Genomic DNA, 21,236 nt, shown 5'->3' with positions numbered 1-21,236 from the left:
TGATAAAACATCTCCTGACCTCAGAGAGCCGGCGCGGGTGGTGTGCAGATGCTGGGGTCGCGTAGCGTGGGCGAGTGGCCAAGGGTGCGTTTTGCGGGGCGCGTTGAACTGAAATCCTCAGCCGTGGCTGTTGAGTAACATCTTCACTCGTGAGCTCTGGGGAAGCCTGGGAAGAGCTTTGCAATCCGGGGAGGGGCAGAGGGGTCGTGGCTGTGAGCTCGCGTTTCTGCAAGCAGCTTGTAGCCTTGTGCGGGTGGAAACGTGCCACGTCCTGCAGCCTGCCAGGAGAGAGGAGAGCTGCGTTCGCCATGCGTTGCCTTCTCTGTAGCCCAGAGCTGTAGGCGCTTGGGAAGCTTTTTGCTAGCTGAAGTGAGAAGGATGGAGGCAGCCTTTATAAGCAGCCACCAGTCTCTTCGCCAGAGCTCAGCACCAGCCCTGAGGACCAGCACCAGCTCCCTGCCGGGAGCGGCGGCGGAGCTGGGACTGTGCGAAAGGCTGCGAGTATGGAACTCGTTAGTGAGAGCAGGGGTGGGAAGAGGGAGGCTTGGGACGCTCCGCTTGTACTGGCCGCCAAAACTGTGGCTGTGTAGGAGGGTGAAGCCAGGATGTGGATGGCCCTGACGCGCAGCGCGTTTTGTTCTGCAGCTAAAGGAAATGCCACCTACAGCAAAGGCATCGCTGCCGAGCAACAGTCCTGAAGCCTTGGACTGCAGTTAGCGAAAGGTATTTTCTTTTGTGTCAGTTTTCTGTGTGTGTAGCTGCTGAGATCAGACAGTTGTTTGCAGCAGAAGTGTGTCAGAGAGAGGATTTGAGCTGGGGAAAGAGCTGGACGAGAAATGATGGTGAGTTACTGGGCTGGAGGGTGGAATTGGCGGCTGGAGCTTGTGGTCTGTCGTGCAATGGGTCAGACTGGATGGCTTGCAGTGGTCCTGACCTTGGCACTTACAGATTAGTTATTTCATTTTTTGTGGTCACACGCCTGTGACTTCAGAGCTGTCCGTTGCCAGGTGTTGTAGTGGAAATGTTTTCTATGGAGGGAGTTGTCAATGCCTGTAAGCTGGCTTTGAGCTGATGGAGCGCAGAGCTGGCAACCCACATCTCAACCCGTTTAACTACAAAGGATTTGAAATCCTAGAGTCCAGCGGATGGCTACAAAGATGATGAGGGGGCTGGAGCATCTCTCCTACGAGGAGAGGCTGAGGGAGCTGGGCTTGTTCAGCCTGGAGAAGAGAAGGCTGAGAGGGGACCTTAGAAATGCCTCTAAATATCTGCAGGGTGGGGGTCAGGAGGATGGGGCCAGACTCTTTCCAGTGGTGCCCAGCGACAGGCCAAGGGGCAACGGGCACAAACTGAAGCCTGGGAAGTTCCAGCTGAACCCGAGGAAGAACTTCCCTCTGAGGGTGCCGGAGCCCTGGCCCAGGCTGCCCAGAGGGGCTGTGGAGTCTCCTTCTCTGGAGATATTCCAGCCCGGCCTGGCCGCGGTGCTGTGCCCCCTGCTCTGGGTGACCCTGCTTGGGCAGGGGGTTGGACTGAGTGACCCACAGAGGTCCCTGCCAACCCCTACCATGCCGTGATTCTGTGAAATATCCCTTCTCCACGTTGTCTCGTCTAGAGAGAGGTGTCAGCAGCAGTGTCTGCAGAGCATGCCGATCATTTACCACTGCAGTTCTGCTGCTGTGGATTGTACTGCTCTTACACAGCGGAGGATCCTCACCCCAGCTTCAGGTCATGGGCCAGGGTTTGGTGGAGTGAAGGTAACCCGGCAAGTCAGTGGCAGGGCTGACAACCAAGAGCATCTCTCGCGTCCTGCTTCTGCACCTGGCTGTCCCTGTCAGCGTGCATAGTGCCCTTGGAAGCCAAAGCATCATATTTATGTAGAGGAGGCTCGGAGTTCATTTGCTGGCGTTCCTGCAACGGAAGCGGCTCAGGACCAGGAGTCCAGGTCTTCAAAACTTGGCTTGGGGAATTCTGGCCAGTTTTCTTTTTATTATGGACGCCTGACACTCTCTTTGTGAGCCTCAACCGTGCTGAGGAGTAGGCAGGAGCTGAAGATGTGCCTCCTTGCTGTGGGCACCTTAGCCCTCAAGGTGTCCTTTGCTTTGGGCCTAACCCTGTGCCTGTTTGCTCAGCTGGTGTCCTCCAGCCTCTGATACTCCTCAGCAGCCCAGATTGTCAAGCCCGTGGAAGCTTTCAGGCTTAAGGACGGAGTGTTTTTAGCCAGTGTGCTAATAGGCAGCCTCTCTTGCACGATGCCTCTAGGCGATGGATAATATATTCCTTAAGTACATGTGGTTTTGTTTGTGTTTTTATGTTAAACAGGAGAAGAGCCCTTGAGATCAACACTGGGAGAAAGAAGAAAGGTGGTGAAGGAGTCGACGTGTGATGAACCACAGGCCTGAGCCGAGGTGCAGAAGGTAAAGCACAGGCGAGCCCTGCAGCGTCAGTCTGCTCCGTGCCTGGTGTTCGGGTACTTCTTCCCTTACTGCATTTTAACACAGGCTACCAAAACATCCCTGCATTCTCCTAGCAGCACTCTCCCTTCTCTCCGTAGTCAAGTTAAAGTAGACGGTGAGGTGAGGAAAGCTTTGAAAAGTTGGGCAGCACCAGTACAGCGTCACCCCTGGAGTCTTATCAAGCCCCTTCCATTTTTTTTTTTTTGGCCATTGACTCTTTTATTTAATCCTCTATTACTTGCTGAAAGTTTTAGCCAAATTCAGTTGGCAGAACTGGAGGCAAAGAAGCGGCATTTCACGATATTCTGATTTCAGCAGTTCAAATTCTGATTTTAAAAGCAGTGTTGAATGTCACTGCCGGTCTGAGCTCGCTGGCTTGGTGTCTGGGTGCCTCGGGGTCTGAATACCTGCACGCAGCTCAGTGGGGGGAGTTGGGTTCTGAAAATGTATGCGTGATCTGTAATTTTTTCTTCTTTAGTATTCTCCCTTGGGCAGATTCTTGTCCCAAAACGCTTTGTAACCAAGGTAGGTTCATTGTGTAAGGGTTAGTCCATGGGCTGCTGAGGCACAGCTATTGCGGGGGTGTGTGGCTGACAGCGGAGCACGGGCGATCTCACTGCCGAGGCTGGAGGTTGCTGCCAGCAGCACGTTTCTCCTTCTCCAGTTTTCCTCTCGCTCCTGTAATGAAGCTGGAGGGTGGGATTTTGTGCCCTGCACCGAGCTCCTTCAGGCAAACTCTGGAGTATTGTCAAAAGTGCTGATGAATTCGGGCTTGGGCCAAGGTGCCGAGCGTGAAGCAAAGTGGCTGGAGCACGGAGCTGCTTCTGCCGGGGACCGATGCTTGCTGGCGGAGGGACGCAAGGGCACCGAGAGGCAGTGGCATCCTATGCAAAGCTACTCCGGCAGCCCGAGTGTTTGAGTGGAAACAGCACGTGGATTGTTACTGGGAGCTGCCACAGTTGTTGTTGTTTGGCTGCCAGGTGTAAATCCTGCTCGTAGGAGAACCTGGATGAAATGTAATGGCCTGTGATATGGCAAGAAGCAGACTAGGTGCTCGCAAGGTCCCTTTTGGCCTTGAATTCTGCTAATCTGTGAAAAAAAATCACAGCTGTGTCACTAATGACACATGACCAGTTCAAGCCCCTGTTTTGACTTGCTGTCAAAAGAGTTTTCCGGGAGCGCTGTGTCCTTGCGCATCGTGTTTGGAGCATCTGCTCCCTATATACTGGGCTTGAACCACTTCCAGCACACTTAGCAGCTGTGCTGGTGATTTCCTCCAGGAAATCCAACCATGTAGGACAGTGTTTAGATTTATGGGATCGTGGCAATCAAGCCATAATGGCACTCTTGACTTGCCTTTATTTTTAAAAAAAAAAACCTGTTAGCTGTCTCCCTGCCCCCAACCACATATCTGCAAATCGAGGTGGTTTTTTTTCTGCCTTGTTCGAGTGAAAGAGTAAATCCTTTTTGATTTATTCCAGAGCAGCCCTCGAGCTCAGATCCTGTGAGAGCTTGCTGACTTTGAGTTCAAAAGAGCTCACGTCTTTGAGGCCAGGCTGTGGTCTTCCATCTTGCCTCAAAGTTAAACTGAAATAGAAAATGCTTTTTTTTCCTTAAAAAGAGAGAAAGAGAGAAAATAAGCGCGCTGTGTAAGGGAATCGGTCTTACCTGCAGCAGAAGAGAATGCCAATGTGCAGAATTCCGGGTTAAAATCTGGTTATTTAGCGAAGGCTTTATTTTCAAGCACCTAGGATGTTGCTTAGGAGGTGTTTCTTAAAGATAAATGCTTCATTTTAAAGCAGCACTGTTGGCCTGCTGGGATCCAGCCTGTGATCCTACATGAAAGCATTTTTTTGGTGTTTAAACCACTACATTACCGCAGCGGCTAGAAACGGTAGTTGCGATCCCTAATTACCCGCAGACCTGCTGATAACAAGGTCTGGCTCAGGCCGAGTTTCACATGCGCCGACTCCTGAGTTTGGTCTTCAGGTCTGCGCTGAATCTCGCTGCGGGCAGGCGTGTTGGTCACCGACATGATTGCCTTGTTCCCTAGTTGATATTTTCAGGATGCTGGAAGATAAGCCAAGGACATCTTGGTTCAACGCTTAGGCTTGACATCTGCCTCAGTCTCTGCATTTTGTTTTCCTCGCTGCCCGAATCGAGGTGGAAGCGAAGCTGCGCGAACGTGGGCTCTAACGCACGCGCTGAGCGAGAAAGGCTTGCCCTGAGTGTGGATTTCAAATGCTTAACTTGTAACGTCATCCTGTGGAGCAGCGTGAAACGTGTCCACCAGTTGCTGTGCGTATCAACTGACCGTCTTCACATACCAGAGGGGTTGGGTGGGGTTGGTACCTTGCAATGCCTGTCATGCCGGACGCTCTAGCGATCACAGAATCCCAGCATGGCAGGGGTGGGCAGGGACCTCTGGGGGTCACCCAGCCCAACCCCCTGCCCAAGCAGGGTCACCCAGAGCAGGGGGCACAGCACCGCGGCCAGGCGGGGCTGGAATATCTCCAGAGAAGGAGACTCCACAGCCCCTCTGGGCAGCCTGGGCCAGGGCTCCGTCACCCTCAGAGGGAAGAAGTTCTTCCTCGGGTTCAGCTGGAACTTCCCAGGCTTCAGTTTGTGCCCGTTGCCCCTTGTCCTGTCGCTGGGCACCACTGCAAAGAGTCTGGCCCTGTCCTCCTGACACCCACCCTAGCGATGACTACGAAGTATTAAGCCCTATACTGAAGATGAGCTGCGCACCCTGAGAGGAGGTGCAGACAGCTGTCTGGCAAATATCTGTAATCTATATATGCATAAATGTGCGTACATATGTACACATGTATAGAGAAAAATAAGTATGTAAGAGCTGTCATACGCCAGCTCTTTTCCATAGGGCCCCGCTTCATCCAGATTTATGTAGTTGTTGCTGCAGCTGTGTGTGTGGAAGCGCAGAGGTAGTAGATGGAGGACCTTTAATATCCAGGGACCCTCCTGTTGAAAAGCAGCTCTTCTGAGCAAGGTGACCTTGGCTCTGCTTCTAACTTGGGAAACCAGCAATGCAGTGGAGAGGAGACGCTGATCAGTGCAGCGAAGGCTCAGTCGGGCACCGGCAGAAGAGAAAACACAGGCTGGGTTGGTGGAGATTTAGCTACAAGTGAGGTTGTCAGGCTTGCCGTGTAAAACTGGGTGCTCTCCCAAACTTGTATGTGTTGAATATATACCTGGGAGGTGTGTATCTAGATTTTTTTTAAAGCTCCAATGTTGATACAGCATACTAGGGATAAAAACAGCTTTTTGTGTGCCTCCACAGTACACAATGATTTGCTGGCAGAGTAAGCGGCAGCTCAGCTAGCCCTTACGGACATGGGGAAGGTCTCGCATGATGCTTTGCAAACCATTCTTTGCAGACTCTTCTTTTTCAGAAACGCTTTCTTTCAGAGTTTTGTAGTCTGTGGAACATGTCTATGAGAACACCTTGGTGTTTGTACCCTGCTCTTGGGGAGAAACACATCTAGAAAGCCGGCTGAAACTACATTTTTCTGCATTTTCTGGCATGTCTGTGTACAGTAAATCCATGCAGCTCAGGTTACGATACAAGGACAGGTAATAGACTGACTCTTCTTTTGTTCTGTCACCACTTCTCCTGCTCTTTCTCCAGTAGAGAAAAACCACACATCGACCTTCTCCCACAAACCCCGCGTTCTGAGCCAGCAATAAAGTAGGAAAATGTTTTTTGCCCAAATCTAATTTGAAACATGATGACTGGACCATTCTTAAACAGCTTCCAACTTAACAATAAAGAAACTTCACAGAGTGCTTGGCAGGAGCCTCTGTACATAATTTAGATCATAATCAGATGCATTAACACATTTTATATGGATCTCGTGGGGGCCAAGAAGACGAGGTGTGCTGGGTAATTTCTTTCCAGATTTCTTTACCTGATTGTTTATTACTCTTGGGGACTTCATTTGTGGTCCAAATGTCACCAGCAGAATCCCGCTGCTTCATGTGCCTGCATTTAGAGGAGCAAGGCTTCAGATAACCTAATCAGTGTGTAATCGTCAGTCTTTCCATCTGTGTGTGTCAAAGGGAGGATGGAGACTACGTGGGGAGGGAGAGAGGCAAGAGGAACAAAAGCCAGGACCCGATTCCGCAAATTGCTGAGCTTCCCCGGTGCCTGCAGCTCGGTGGGAGGGAAGGTGCCGAGAGTGCTGGGCGAGTAGCGTGTGTCCCGCTGAGTACAATCATGAGCTCTGCTTCTGGAGAACCGCCCGGGGGAAGCGCTCCCTCCCCACCTTTTCATTTCAGCCGTTAAACATAAGCAGCTCTAATTTTATAAAGCTTCTGAAAGCCTTTCGGCACTCCGTGCGAAGAAACAGTCGTGTACCGTGCGCGTTGCTTCATTCTTTCGCCATGAATCCACCCGTGCCAAAAGCATCCTTGTTGTGAAACCGCTCCTTTGACAGAAATTTCTGTGGCTGCTTTGATAAATTATGTTTTGGATTTCTTTCTGCTCTGCTGGTTTGTGTTATCCCCTGAAAAGGTGGAAAGTGAAGTTCCCTGTCACTTCAGTGTCTCCTTTGTACACACTGAAGTAATAGCCCTTCCCATGTGTTTCATGGGTATTTATTTGTTATTAAATGCTGCGAATTGGTGTCACATCAGGATTCCCAAGCCGTCCCCAGCCGTGGGCTGTCGTGGCCCGGCTCTGCTCCGAGATGCACAGCTCAGGGTTGGGAGCCCAGTCACCGGGGCGCAGGGGGATGCTCCTGGGCTCTGGGACTCGCTCGCCCGGGGTGCAACCACCCGACGGCGGCCTTGGCCGGCTACCATTGACCCGCACGATCCCCGGCCGTGGGCCAGAAGTCAACACAGCTGGGAACCGAACCCGCAAGGTGGGTCACAGAATCCCAGCATGTTCAGGGTTGGCAGGGACCTCTGTGGGTCACCCAGCCCAACCCCCTGCCCAAGCAGGGTCACCCAGAGCAGGGGGCACAGCACCGCGGCCAGGCAGGGCTGGAATATCTCCAGAGAAGGAGACTCCACAGCCCCTCTGGGCAGCCTGGGCCAGGGCTCTGTCACCCTCAGAGGGAAGAAGTTCTTCCTCGGGTTCAACTGGAGCTTCCCAGGCTTCAGTTTGTGCCCGTTGCCCCTTGTCCTGTCGCTGGGCACCACTGGAAAGAGTCTGGCCCCGTCCTCCTGACCCCCACCCTGCAGATATTTATAAGCATTTCGAAGGTCCCCTCTCAGCCTTCTCTTCTCCAGGCTGCACAAGCCCAGCTCCCTCAGCCTCTCCTCGTAGGAGAGATGCTCCAGTCCCCTCCTCAACCTCGTAGCCCTCCGCTGGACTCTCTCCAGTAGGGTCAGATGTGGCTGCTGTGCTCACGAAGGTGAGAAAGTTGTGAGAGCACGAAAGTGGCCGGATTGCACCCGCTGGACCTGAGGCCAGGGGCCAGGCAGAGGTACCGGCGCAGGCACCGTGCCACGGCAGCCCATACCGAAAACACAGAGCCCCCCCTTTCCCTTTTTCCTTTTGATAACGATACTGAAAACCACTCCTGGCTGGAAAGCTGCGGTGTTTTACTGGCAAGGTGCTTTGGGTGCTGCGTGTGACCTACGGGCAAGCTGTGCCAGCTAAAACCCTTGGGGCCAAAAGAGATTTGAATGCAGAAGGATCCTTTGGAGGCCAGAGAAGAAGCACAGACTTCTGTTTGCCTCTTTTTTTATTTTTTCTTTAGTAATTGTTTATCGACATTTTCCCAGGCGATGTTGCAACCGGATTCCAGACTAGCAGAGATCGTAAAGTGACTTTTACAACAGAACATAACGATGATGAAGAAAGGAGTAGCCTTAAAAATCAGAGGTGATTGCGTTGTTGACTTTCCATTTCATGTAAGGAGCGAGTCCCTGGGTCTCACCCCTGTAACACCAGTGCGTTGTGCTGTTGAAATGTTGGCGGGGAGAAAGGAGAGGGTGAAGAGCCGAGTCACCCCGTGCTTCTCCCACAGACACCTGGGTTCTCCAGCTAAGAACTGAGGAACGGTGTGACTTGTAGGATACCCTGCCCCGAGGTATAGAAGTTATGGTTGTTGGGCTCTCCTGAACAAACCGTTTCTCCTCCATCTCCTGCTTATTTTGAATTGTCAGAGCAGGCCGGTACAGGCTCCGAAGCGTTTGTGCAGCAGGGCAGGCAGGCGTACACGAGAGGGAGAAAATATCCCCAGTCCCTTTGCTATTTATAGCCAGCTCAGGAGCAGTTTGCTTGCTTCCAGTGCCCAAATTACCAGCTGTAACTGTTGTATTCTCCTTAGGTCAGTGGCACGTACAGCGACCGACTTGTCTGGACAAGCTTGAGGGGTTTATCGGTTCCGCTGACGAAGTTCAGCTCCGCTCGCTCCGTGGTTTGGCCGGGGCACGGACACGCTTGCTGGCTTGGGCTGTGGAAGGGAGTCGGAGCTTGCCGGGGCGGTGGAGGAGAAGGAGTGTTTTGGTTTCTATTTGCTTAAGATCTGCTTGGGCTGGACTTCAGAATTATTGATGTTCAACCTGTCTTTGTACCAAAACACTGCGACTGTTCAAACAATTGCGCAGCTGAAACTATTGGATTACCTCTCACTAAAGCATTATTTGATTTGGCTTGCTGTTTTGTCAAGCCTCTGAAGATAACAGCTTGCTTTAGCCTTCCATTTCTGGAGAGCATGAAAGAAGCGGCCGTCCGGAGGGGATGTGCTGCTGCCTGCTGTGATTTAGGAGCACCATGGCTTCTCTGCATGGCGTAGGATCCATACAGCCTTCACCTGCCTTCTCCTTTATATCCTGCGCGTATCGCTTAGCTGGCTAAGAATTTTGTTCGCTGAAGACGTGCCAGGTGCTGCTCTGTTCCTGCAAGATCTCAGCTGCTGTTCTCTCTTGGTACATAGTTTGGGCAGCCCCTGACAGCTCAAGCCTCGTATCTGAAAAAGAAAGGTGGTGAAACTCCTCCGGTGGTCTTGTCCACGTGGTTCTATGCTGAAATGCGAGGGGGAAAAGTGTTGCTTTTCTGCTGCGTGGTTCGCTTAGGTGGCCTGGCAGGTGCTTTCTCATGGATGGGGAGAAGAGCAGAACTGGGGAACAGAGGAATTCAGGTTCTCTTTTGCCTAATTGGGTGATGCTTAAATGTCACAAGGAAGGGCATAGACATACAGAAGGCAGAATGGGAAAGGTAAAACACGTGGAACCTTTCCAGTGGTTCGAAGTGGGGAGAAGGTGCGTTTCTTGTTTTTTTTCCCCTGTATCAGACAGTAGGATGCTGGCTGTTGTGGATGTCTGTGGTTGCCCTCCACTGGCTGAGATTAGAATGACCTCCCTATGTCAGACTTTTTGGCCAAGATCCGTGTGTTTCTCCAGAATGGCTATGAAGAGAGTCCGGGGCGTTTTAGATGCAGAGATGGGTTGTTGCAGAACTGGTCGGTGCCAGTGCTCACTCTTCATCTGCAAAGTCGCCCTGGGCAGGAGACAACTTCTGAGCTGGTGAAGCAGGAGTTGTCATCCAGTGCCAAGCGATGCCCAAAAGCCAACTCTCACTAAACATGGCCGAGGTTTGCAGAGGGATGCAGGTGCTTGCAGCGGGGTAGCCAGGGCTTGGAGAGGCTGCAAACCACAGGCTGCTGCAAGACGTGGCTCTGAGCAATCTGTCGTCAAGGCCTGGTGACCCCACGGGACACGTCACACCTCGAAAGAGGCAGCACACTCCTTGCCTCTTGGTCTGTTTGGTGGAGTAGGCTGGAGTTACGCATCAGGCTGAGAATTGTAGGACAGTCTTAATTACCAAATCGTTTGCTGACCTTCAGGTTATAGGAAATAATCTGAGAGTGAGTTTATCAGCACTTAAATGGCAGTTAGAGCAGAGAAGCAGAGGCTGAGAGGATTTAAGGGAACTGCATCCAGCACTTGTGGTTTCCACTCGGCTGTGTTACACCGTGTGCTTGAATCTTGCTGATCTTCACTAAGCTGGGTAATCCTCGTCAGCAAAAAAGATGACTTCTGGTTTTAGGAGGTTTTTTTTCCTTCTGGATCAGGACCAGCAAAGTCAGGAAGATAGCTGTGTGCCTTACAGGACCGTGTTAAGGGTGATGCACTTTGCACTGGAAACCATTTCAAAATGTGTGTACTAGGAACTATAGATTTTTGTCTCCTATGGATTTTGGCAAGACAACTGTTAGAGCAAGCTGAAAGGAAAACGAACCTGAGAGGAGCTTTTGACTTTGGCGCAACTCAGTAATTACACTTTCCAGTAACAACAGGAGACATTTCTAAAAAAAATCCCGAACCTGGTGACACCTAGAGTTCAAAGACAGCATCTAATCCGTTCTTTTTTCCTCCCATTAGCAGCCAGGCAGCATCCAGTCTTGGATGTGCACACCTTGTGTATCTCTCTGCATGGTTGGATACATGAAAGGCTTTGGGTAAATGATTACGTAGTGGTTGAGCAGAGAGATGGGAGCAGAAGAATCCTGAAAAGGATGTCTTTTAAAATGTCTTTTAACATCAGCCCAACCCATTTAATCTCAGTGTTGCTCTCAGGTATGTTTTATCACCTCCTGCAGGTATGAAGTCTTATGACACCACAAAAGAACCTCGAATTTTAATGTGGAAGTGGTATGTGTGCCTTAATTGAACAGATTTATTTCTCTGTCAAGATGTAAACAGTAGAGAGAAGGAATCAGTGTGTGATGGGAGCCTTCCCCCTGTCGCCAGGTCATCTGCTCAATGAAGAGCTTAGAAAGAGTTGTTTTTATTATACATTACAGCTTGATCTAGTTCAGGTATCTCCAGGAAAGACTTCCACGTACTCCTTGGCATTTCTGTGAATCATAGAACAAATCAGTTTGGCAGGGACCTCTGGAGGTCTCTAATCCAACGTCCTGCTTGGAGTAAAGCTAACCGCAAAGGTAGATGAGGTTGCTCAGGGCTTGTTGAGGTTTGACCATCTCTGGGGTGGAGGGTCTGCCAGCTCTCTGGGCTTCTGTTCCAGTCAGTTGTTTTCCCCCTATGTATCCAGTCATAGGAAGACTGCATCAAAAACCTTGCCAATGTCAAGGTAATCAATGTCAGCTGCTGTCCACTCATCTACCAAGCCAATCGTTTGGTCACAGACAACAAGCAGATCGGTGAGGTACAGTTTGCCCCTGGTACCTCTGTGCTTCCCCCCGTCACCTTCTTGCCTTTTGTGGCCATGGGAATGGTTTCCAGGAGGATTTGCTCCATCCTTCCCTGCCAGCAGCAAGGCGCCCGGTGGGCAGCGGGGCAGGCTGAGGTGCAGCCTTTCCGGTTGCGTTGTTGTCCTCTTTATTCCTACCTCTGAGGTAGAAATACTCTCAAGAGCAAATCTGTGTTGTCGGAGTTAATGCTTGGAAACTTGCTGCAGATAACCTTGGCTTCATTTTGACTTGGCTGCTCATGGGCTTTCATTGCCTTAGCTAATAAAGCCTTTACAGTTGCTTAGAGACACTTAAAGTTGTTAGTGTTTAAATAAAGGGATTAATTTCAGGCAGCCTGCTGCTAAACTTGTACATCTGAATTCTGAAAAAGTGCGTTTTCCCTGTCAGGTGCGAACAGGCTCTGAAAACCAGTTAACTTTTATCAGCTAAATGGACTGTAAGTCCTTGTGAGGAGCTGCTGAACCTTCGGCATCGGTTTACGCTTGCCAGGCAATGGAAACAATTACGTTGGCTCCGTGAAGAGAGAGGTCACAGAATCCCAGCATGGCAGGGGTGGGAAGGGACCTCTGTGGGTCACCCAGCCCAACCCCCTGCCCAAGCAGGGTCACCCAGAGCAGGGGGCACAGCACCACGTCCAGGTGGGTCTGGAATATCTCCAGAGAAGGAGACTCCCCAGCCCCTCTGGGCAACCTGGGCCGGGGCTCCGTCACCCTCAGAGGGAAGAAGTTCTTCCTCAGTCTTACGGCCTGAATATAGGAAGGTGCGTCAGGAACGCCTGCCCTTTCATCCTGCTCCTGCTGTTGATTTTACTGATGATTGAGTCGGTATTTTAACATTTCCCTGCCTATAAATTACTTGCATCTTCCTTTTGGGTTATGGAGGACGGGCGTGGCTATCAGGTACGAAATGCTGTCAAGGTAGGGTGCCAAGTGAATGGGAACTGCTTTATTTTTAGTGCCTTTTGAAATCTTGGACTTTTTGTTCTCCCTTTTATCTATCTCTTTCTTTTTAATCACACAAAATGGAAATAAACTCACTCACAGCTGTTGCTGGAGGAGAATCATTAGGCCCATCCAGCTGGCTCTCTCGGGGCCAGCGCGGGATTGTTCCCTACGTTGCATTTCAAAAGTATTTTATCTCCTTTAGTCTTGCGTGTGTGCGGGATGATGAGCGGCTTTCACTTCTGTCAGCTCTGTTCATTGATCCAAATGGGAAGGGCTATTTTTAGGTGGCTGTAAGTAAACGGACATCAGGCACCGCAGAAAGGGAGCTGGGTTATTTTTGGAAACCCATCAGCAGCCGTTCTGGCAGGTCCTGCTGCAGGTTTTCTCTTCGGTTGGGCTGTCTCAGGTTGCGGTATCAGTTCCCAAGGTTGTGAACCTGGTTTCTTGGATGTGATTCGCAATCCAAATCTGGAATTAGCAGCTGCTGGAGACTCAGAATCACAGAGAATCACAGAATCACAGAATGTTCGGGGTTGGAAGGGACCTTGCGGGTCATCTAGTCCTGCTGAAGCGTGGCCACCCACAGCAGGCTGCACAGGACCACTGCCAGGCGGGTCTTGAATATCTCCAGAGAAGGAGACTCCACAGCCTCCTGACCTCGGACTGTCCTGATGGCATCAGTTTATGGGAGTTAATTCCCCCTGAACCAGCCTGGCTCGGAGGGGTGCAGGGCGATGACTGAGCTGGAGTTTTTGGGGCAGAAGATGAGGTCAGCTTAGGGGGACAATGTGAAATACACCTTGAGCGGAGACAAGCCCATGGAGGTGATCTCGCGGTTCAAGCTGTGGATGAATGTGCCCAAGACCTGGCGTCTGTTGGTGGCCGCGCAGCGGGTTTCGGTGTGCTCTTGGGCAGTTCCTTTGGGTTTATTCTCCTGCAGTGGATTGCAGAAGGGTGAAGTTTTCTCAGTTGCGCTTGGTCTCTTCCATGAGCGTTTTGGGACAGCTTCTGCCTCTCGCTGAGTTTGCGTACGGAGCTTGCCGATGCTGCATGGAGCCGTTGGACACGCCAGTTACTCGGCTGTGAATGTGCACGTCGGGGTCCGTGGGGGAAAGGACTAAAGCTGCACCGTCGCTGGTTGGAGAGCTTGAAAAGCCCAAGCAGAAAACGTGGTGTATGTGATTGAGTTGCACATTATCTTCTCTCTCTCAGCAAAGACCCAAGTCTAATTTCAAAGGTCAGAACATGCTCTCACCTGGGTGTTCCAGGCCTTTTATAGAGCAGTTGAAGGCCATTACCTAAAATCAGCTTGCTGCTTGGGGAAAGCTGATATTAGCTCCGTATTAGGACTCTTTTCAAAGCTCTTGATGATCATTTACTTGATGGGCTCCTATTGAAGCTCCTGGGTACAGAGTAGTAAACAGAAGATAAATAGCACCCGATACTGCTTTCTAACGGAGAAGAAAAATCGGGTGGGTTTTTTGGCAGAATTCCTCTTCTAGGATGGTTTTTGGTGGTATGTGGGTTTGTTTGGTTTGTTTTTTTTTAATCATTTCTAGTGAAGTTTTCATAGGCAGGGCAGTGGACTGCCTCTAGAGTTGGACTTATTTTTATTTTCCTCAAACTTCCTGATGATCCAGGCGTGCTGGGGAGCGCTGGGAAGGGGAGCACATGATTCTGAAGCAGGCTTAAATGGTAAAGCACAGTCGGATCTGCTAAGCAACAGCATTGACACGTTTAAATAAATCTGCTGTTGAGTAATGTAGAGTGACATATTGAGAGCAATTAAAAAAAAAAGAAACAGCACAAATTTGGGAAATGACTGGAACGGAAACAGAACATAGATGTTAGAGAGGACGTTAGATAAAAGAGAAGGGAGGGCTACTCCAAAAAAGGACTGTATTGGAGAACCAGGGTGTCCATCAGGAAGGCTGAGACAGCAGCAGAAACACAAATGTGTGCTGAAATTGTCTCTTGGCAGTAGGAGCCTTGTATTTCTGCTTCTCTGCCAGCACTGCTGGTTGCAAGGATTGAAAAGATTAATGCTGCCTCCGAGAGGAGCACGTGGTGGGACGTCAGACAGCTTGGAGAAGGTAAGATGGCAGTTCTTGTTCCGGTGGCTCTCTTGCTTTTCCCCTGGGTCCGTAGCTGGACCTGAGTGGGGTGAGAGTCCTGTGGTAGCTGTCACTGCAGAGGTGCATAATGCTCTAGAAGAGGGCACAGATGGAATTAGGAGGATTTGTACTTGAAACTGGTGAAAAAAAATCACTTGCAGAGCTCAGCTGTGGAACTCCGTGCTGCAAGAAGATGTGAAGCCAAGTATTTGATGTGATTTTCTTTTTCTTTTCTTTTTTTAAGCAGTTCGGTCTTTGTACAGATGAGAATGTACGTGATTGATTGCTTCAAGAAAGTGTTTTGTTGGGTAGCTTCTGTTCTTCCAGGGCTCATGCAACTCCTAGTTGCTGGTGGTTAGGGGAAAATTGTTCCAAATAAGCTGTTCTATGACTATGATTTATAAGTATTTTTCGCCAAAGCGGCTGAAAATGAGCACTCAGAAGTGAGGGGTTGAAGTGGATGGATCATTGGTTTGATCTAATATAGCCATCCTCATGCCTTTTTATTATTTTTATTGGTTTCTGTACAGTGGTCAAATTGAGTTGTGAATTTTGTGGCTATCTTGATGACTTTGTTCCAGGCTGATGCCTTCACGTCTGCCTGCATGGCACGTTCGCAGTGGGCCCGGTGGCCGTGTCGCTGAGCCCTTCCAAGCGTGTGCTCACCGGCAGCTTTCCCAAGCTCTGGGAACGTCTCGACTTTTCTTGGCTGCCCATCGGGTATTTACAGAGCAGCTTTTGCCCGGTGGATGGCAATAGTTGACCCGTGCACCAGCCAATCTGTTACGCAGTTCCAGGGAAAAGGCAGATAGCTGTGCTGTCCCTTGCGATATTTTTGTGCGATCTGAGCCAATTATGGCTCAGGCCACTGAGATGAGGGTGAGATGGCACAGCAGGAGAGATGCTAGGCCTTACTCTTCCATCCACAGTAACTGATGCAAGTGGCCAGAAGAGATGTTTGTGGCTTCCTTGTCCATTTACAAACTCAAGCCTGGAAAACTCCACCTGAACCCGAGGAAGAACTTCCTCCCTCTGAGGGTGACGGAGCCCTGGCCCAGGCTGCCCAGAGGGGCTGTGGAGTCTCCTTCTCTGGAGATATTCCAGCCCCGCCTGGCCGTGGTGCTGTGCCCCCTGCTCTGGGTGACCCTGCTTGGGCAGGGGGTTGGGCTGGGTGACCCACAGAGGTCCCTTCCAACCCCTGCCATGCTGGGATTCTGTGATTCTGTGATTAGGACCTCTCAGCATCTATTCTGCACATGGTCCCTGAAGCTGGCGTGAGTTGGAAATGGTCTGATCTTCGGGATGATGGCTGGGCGACAGCAGCTTGTGTTGGAAGCGATTGCTTCATCTGCACGAGTGTTGTGCTGGCAGTGTGTCCCACTGCCCGCTTCTGAGCTGCTCCGAGGACATTTGGCCCCATTTACCCAGCAAAAGTAGCTGTTGTGCGTTGGAGATTTCTGCCTGGAGTATTTTTAAGCCTGACGTGTGGTAGCCAAAGTAGCTTCGGCCTTCCCAAACGTACCCCCTCTGCTAACATTTGGATTCTCTTCACCTTCTGCTGCGAACAGGCAGGTGGGACGGCGCGTGGTGAGGATTACTTGGGCAGCCTCCGGAGTGCGGAGCGTATCCACAACATCCATGGCACGTGGTTTATTTGGGAATTTTTCCTCTGGGCCGTGAAAGCGCGTTAGCGGTTTTAACTGGTCGAAGCCCAGTCAGCTATGGATGAGATCTGTCCTGCGCGTCCTGCTGCCCATCCAGGGAAGGTGTTAAGCCGTTGACTTTGCAGAAACTTGGCTGGTTGAAGCTGCTTAGTGCTAGCACCGGTCTCGGCACTTATTGCAGCGGATGAATCGCAGAAGCGTTTGGATATTGCGTGATTACATCAGACAGATTGCCTCGAAGCCACGAGGTGTTTAGCTGGCCTGCGTGTTTGATACGAATTAATAAGGATTTCTGTAAAGAGACGTTATTGCTTACCATTACGCGCTCTTTAATGTTGGTAGAGGACTTTGGCATCTGGTCTTATCTGTAAGTATTCCAATAACTTTTGAACCTATCAGCAGTTTTTACTCAAATTAGAGGAACAGAGCTCACCAAAGCATGAACTCCCAATAAATGTCCTGAAAATAGGAAAACACGGTTCTTTTGGGCTTGTTCAGCCTGAAGAAGAGAAGGCTGCGAGGGGACCTTATAAATGCTTACAAATATCTGAAGGGTGGGTGTCAGGAGGATGGGGCCAAGCTCTTTTCAGTGGTGCCCAGTGACAGGACAAGGGGCAATGGGTACAAACTGAGGCACAGGAAGTTCCGTCTGAACATGAGGAAGAACTTCTTCCCTCTGAGGGTGACGGAGCCCTGGCCCAGGCTGCCCAGGGAGGTTGTGGAGTCTCCTTCTCTGGAGATATTCAAGACCCGCCTGGACAAGGTCCTGTGCAGCCTGCTCTGGGTGACCCTGCTTCGGCAGGAGCGTTGGACTGGATGACCCACAGAGGTCCCTTCCAACCCCTACTATTCTGTGATTCTGTTTACAGGGTATCAGAGAACCCCATGGAAGACTGAAGGCATCAGAAGAAGAGTCCTTGTTGGGGCTACACGGAGACAACAGATTATATTTTTCTCTGAGTGCATTGCTGAGCATCGCGAAGCCGTTACGAGTGCCTGACTAAATTAATAATCATTCCAACTGTTTCTCCAGCTAGCTAATGGGACACCGTTAGGTTTGGGAGAGCAGTTGGGAGGTGCCTTTGGACCAGGCTGTATGCTTGACAGGTTTTGGGTTTCAAAGGCAGAGGATTTAAAAAAAAAAAACAAAAAATAAGAAAACCGAAACCAAGCAGAACTCACAGAAGGAGTCATGCTTTGGTGCCTTGGCCTGGGAGGCAGCGTTGAAGCTAAAAGCTCTATTAGTGGGTTTCAATTTACTCAGGCTGAATCCTTCCCCGAGGATTGCTCATGTTCTGTGGAATTACAGGGTTTGGCATGATAATGCTTTTTCCTCTTTATTTCTCCCTTTTGCGTTTTCTCAGCACGAGCAGGCAAAATGGCAGCAAAGCTCTGCAGAGGCTGGAGAGTGCTCGAGGGCTTGCATGGGAGCATGGCTCGTTGGACCGGGAGAGGTGCAGGCACAGCAAGATGTGGTCTGAGGAGATGAGCGATGCTCGTGGGCTTTGGAAATGATAGATGTCAATAGAGGAAACCAGTGCTGGGTGCCTGTCCTCAAACTCCTGGTCATTAGCTGGCTTGCTGCAAAGAAAGAGGCTGGAGGTGGGTCACGGCGAAGCATGAAGGAGGGCATGAGTGAACCAAACTAATGGACTGACAGCGCTCATCTGTGGAGGGTGCCGGAGACGCAGTGAGGCAGTGGGGTTGCGGGAGAGGGAGGACAGGAGAGACATGGATGGGAGAATCACAGAATCACAGAATGTTAGAGGTTGGAAGGGACCTCTGTGGGTCACCCAGCCCAACCCCCTGCCCAAGCAGGGTCACCCAGAGCAGGGGGCACAGCACCGCGGCCAGGCGGGGCTGGAATATCTCCAGAGAAGGAGACTCCACAGCCCCTCTGGGCAGCCTGGGCCAGGGCTCCGTCACCCTCAGAGGGAAGAAGTTCTTCCTCGGGTTCAGCTGGAACTTCCCAGGCTTCAGTTTGTGCCCGTTGCCCCTTGTCCTGTCGCTGGGCACCACTGGAAAGAGTCTGGCCCCATCCTCCTGACACCCACCCTTCGGATATTTGTAAGTATATATTAGGTCCCCTCTCAGCCTTCTCTTCTCCAGGCTGAACAAGCCCAGCTCCCTCAGCCTCTCCTCGGAGGAGAGATGCTCCAGTCCCCTCATCATCCTCGTAGCCCTAAGGAGGTGGGGTTGAGGCAGCAGAGGAAACGTGCTGAGAGAGGGGCAAAGAAAATGATCTCGGCAGCTGCATTTTGCGCGGCTACTCCTGTATCCTGCAGCTGTTCATTAGAAATTCTGTTTATGCCACAGGGAGTTTTGGAGTCTCTGAAGCTGACACAGTTTTAATAGACAAAGACGTTTTGAGTGCAGCACATCTGCTCCGGGATGCTGAGGAGCGGCCTCCATGCGGCAGTGCCATCGGTTGAAGCATTTCATCATGCTTTTTTTTAAGACCTCCTCTCTTTTATCCTAATAAGTAATTTTTGAGGTCAAAAGAAGTGCTGTGTTTGCTCCTTGAGTTTGCAGCCATTAAACAGCCCTGCTGTACTCTTCCTCGTATCCCCGAGTTCCCAGCCCTGAGAGTTGGCAGAGTCACCTTTTACTTTGAAGGATCCCAAAGCATTTCGTAAGAGCGGCCATCGCGGAGGTGTGAGGCAGCGGTTCGACAAGGAACATGTCGTGTAACACATGGGAGTGCAAAAAAGGTCAGTGTGGGCTAACGCTCACGCTTCCCGGAGTGTGGTGGGTTGCTGGTGCCTCTTGAGCCCGAGGTGCGAGCTGGGAACCAGAAGAGTCCAAATAGTATGTAAATTATGGATGTTATAAAACTAAGGAGTTTTGCTATTAATGATTTTGCTGAAGGTTTTTCCTGTTAAGTTTCAGATATCAAGAAACGCTAAAAGGAAGCCATTTGGTTTAGGCTGCTGTCTCCCATCCTGCCTCTTCCAGGGGCTGGGTGTTACTAGTCTTCTCCAGCCACGCAGCTTGAGACTGGGTTTATCATTTGTGTTTCTTCATGATATCTTGCAAGAGAAGCGCTGGGCACCGGTGCCAGAGCAGCAAGCAGCGTGTGTCAAATTACCCAGCATTTCAAACCCAAGCGGCAACTTTGCCTTGTAGAAATTTAATTATCATGCATTCTGCTACTGCTTATCTTCTATCATACACCCTTCTGCTGGTTAATAACTTCATTATTATATTATAACAAGCTTCAGGCACTGCATTGCATTCTGTCTGTGTGTTTTGAAGTGCCATATTTGGCCACTTCCACATCTGCGTGTCCGAACTTGTATAGCGCAAGCGTCCTGCACAGACTTTCATTAGTCGGACTGCAAACATCTGGTTTGTTAGGCCAGCTGCAGTCACCTGGTCAGGTTCCTCTTTGCTTTGCAGGGAGGTTGTGGAGTCTCCTTCTCTGGAGATATTCAAGACCCGCCTGGACAACGTCCTGTGCAGCCTGCTCTGGGTGACCCTGCTTTGGCAGGGGGCTTGGACTAGATGACCCACAGAGGTCCCTTCCAACCCCGAACATTCTGTGATTCTTGATTTCAACTGTCACAACATTGCTTTAGCTGGCAGAGATCTTACCTGAAAGGTCTGTGCCAGTGGCACCTCTGGGTTTCAGGTGGGGACTTCATCTGGCACAGCGTTTACGCCAGCCACACTGTTACGGCAAGGATGCTACGTGCCGTATCGCTTCCTGCCCGCACGTGGGTGCCTTGCGCAGGAGCTGGATCTGTGGATGCCCTTCATGGTGTTCTCTGAGAGTTTGAAGGATAGGCCGTGCCCTGGGGAGCTCGCAGGTTAAGCAGGTGGGGAGGAGGATGGCCAGACGTGCATGTTCACCGTGACCCGTTCACCGCTGACCTGGGCCTTTAGAAAAGGCTTGCGCAGGCGCGGTGCCGGGTTGGTGAGTGAAGGGAGCTGCTGGGGCAGTCTCAAAAAGAAACAGGAGGAAAATATGTGTAATATAGTCCAGAAGGACTAGTGAAGATGGGGGTGTTTGTGTGATGGGGAGAGGGAGCAGGACAATCGTGAACCTTTCTCAGAAGGCTAGAAAAGGCAGAATATCCTTAGTTAATGTTTTTGCCCCGTGGCTTTTTGTGGAGGTGTGATTCCTCCAGAAGCAGTTACTGCGACTCGGTGTCTGTGCAGAGTGCGTTTCCGCTCTCGTATGTGGCCAAATCTACATACGCCCAGCACAAAGTCTACCCATGCAGAAGTGCTCCCAGTATAACAGCAGTAGCGGGGCTAGGATGCTGGTGCAGTTAAACAGGGACAGTTTTTACACAAGCCCAGTGGAGGTGGTGGCATGACGGTGTGTGGCACGCTCACATCTTTCTCCTAAAACTTCTGCGGACGATGAAGATGCAGATTAGTTGAGCTGCTGGGTTCCCGCTGTGTCGCGCGTCTGCGAGTGCAGCAGGAAGTCATTTAATGTCCCTTGCCTAATTGGGACCATGTGACTGGGGTGTCTGGTAATGAGAGAGGGGTTTTCACCCACAGGACCTTCCTTGAAGCTGGTGCAAATTAACAGTCGTGGCAATAGTTGTGTTTGTGCATCTGAATTTCTAGCTGGCTTTGTAATGGACTGTGTCGGGTAAGAATCCGCCTGCTATATAAATATGGGTGATTACGGCGCATCAGGTAATTTAGTTATTTGGCATGATCGATCGGGCTGTCTGAAACGGAGCGGCCTCCACTTAGGCGGTGATGAAGCGTTCTCCAAACAGCGCAGAAGGCCGTCGGCTTGCTAATGAGACTGCGTGCGCCCGCCCGCCCCGCGCATCAAAGGCTTTTCCGAGAGGAGGGGAGAAGCTGGCGTTAGCCGCACGGATGCAAATGGGAAGGTGGGCAGCGGGTGAAA

The 21,236-nt window shown here is 50.9% G+C and overlaps 1 protein-coding gene across 3 annotated transcripts in view; it reads left to right on the top strand.

Moving 5' to 3' along the window:
* EXTL3 (exostosin like glycosyltransferase 3) overlaps nucleotides 1–21,236 on the top strand; it is a 177,451-nt gene that overhangs the window by 106,729 nt on the left and 49,486 nt on the right. For all 3 annotated transcript variants that reach the window (XM_075415064.1, XM_075415062.1, XM_075415063.1), the window contains exon 3: nucleotides 2,320–2,414. The gene's annotated coding sequence lies outside the window, so the exon portion shown is untranslated. The remainder of the gene's footprint in view (nucleotides 1–2,319; nucleotides 2,415–21,236) is intronic.

Source organism: Opisthocomus hoazin, chromosome 2 (genome assembly GCF_030867145.1).
Source record: "Opisthocomus hoazin isolate bOpiHoa1 chromosome 2, bOpiHoa1.hap1, whole genome shotgun sequence".
Lineage (NCBI taxonomy): Eukaryota > Metazoa > Chordata > Aves > Opisthocomiformes > Opisthocomidae > Opisthocomus > Opisthocomus hoazin.
The sequence above is the reverse complement of the archived record's forward strand: the minus strand, read 5'-3'. Positions and strand labels throughout refer to the sequence as shown.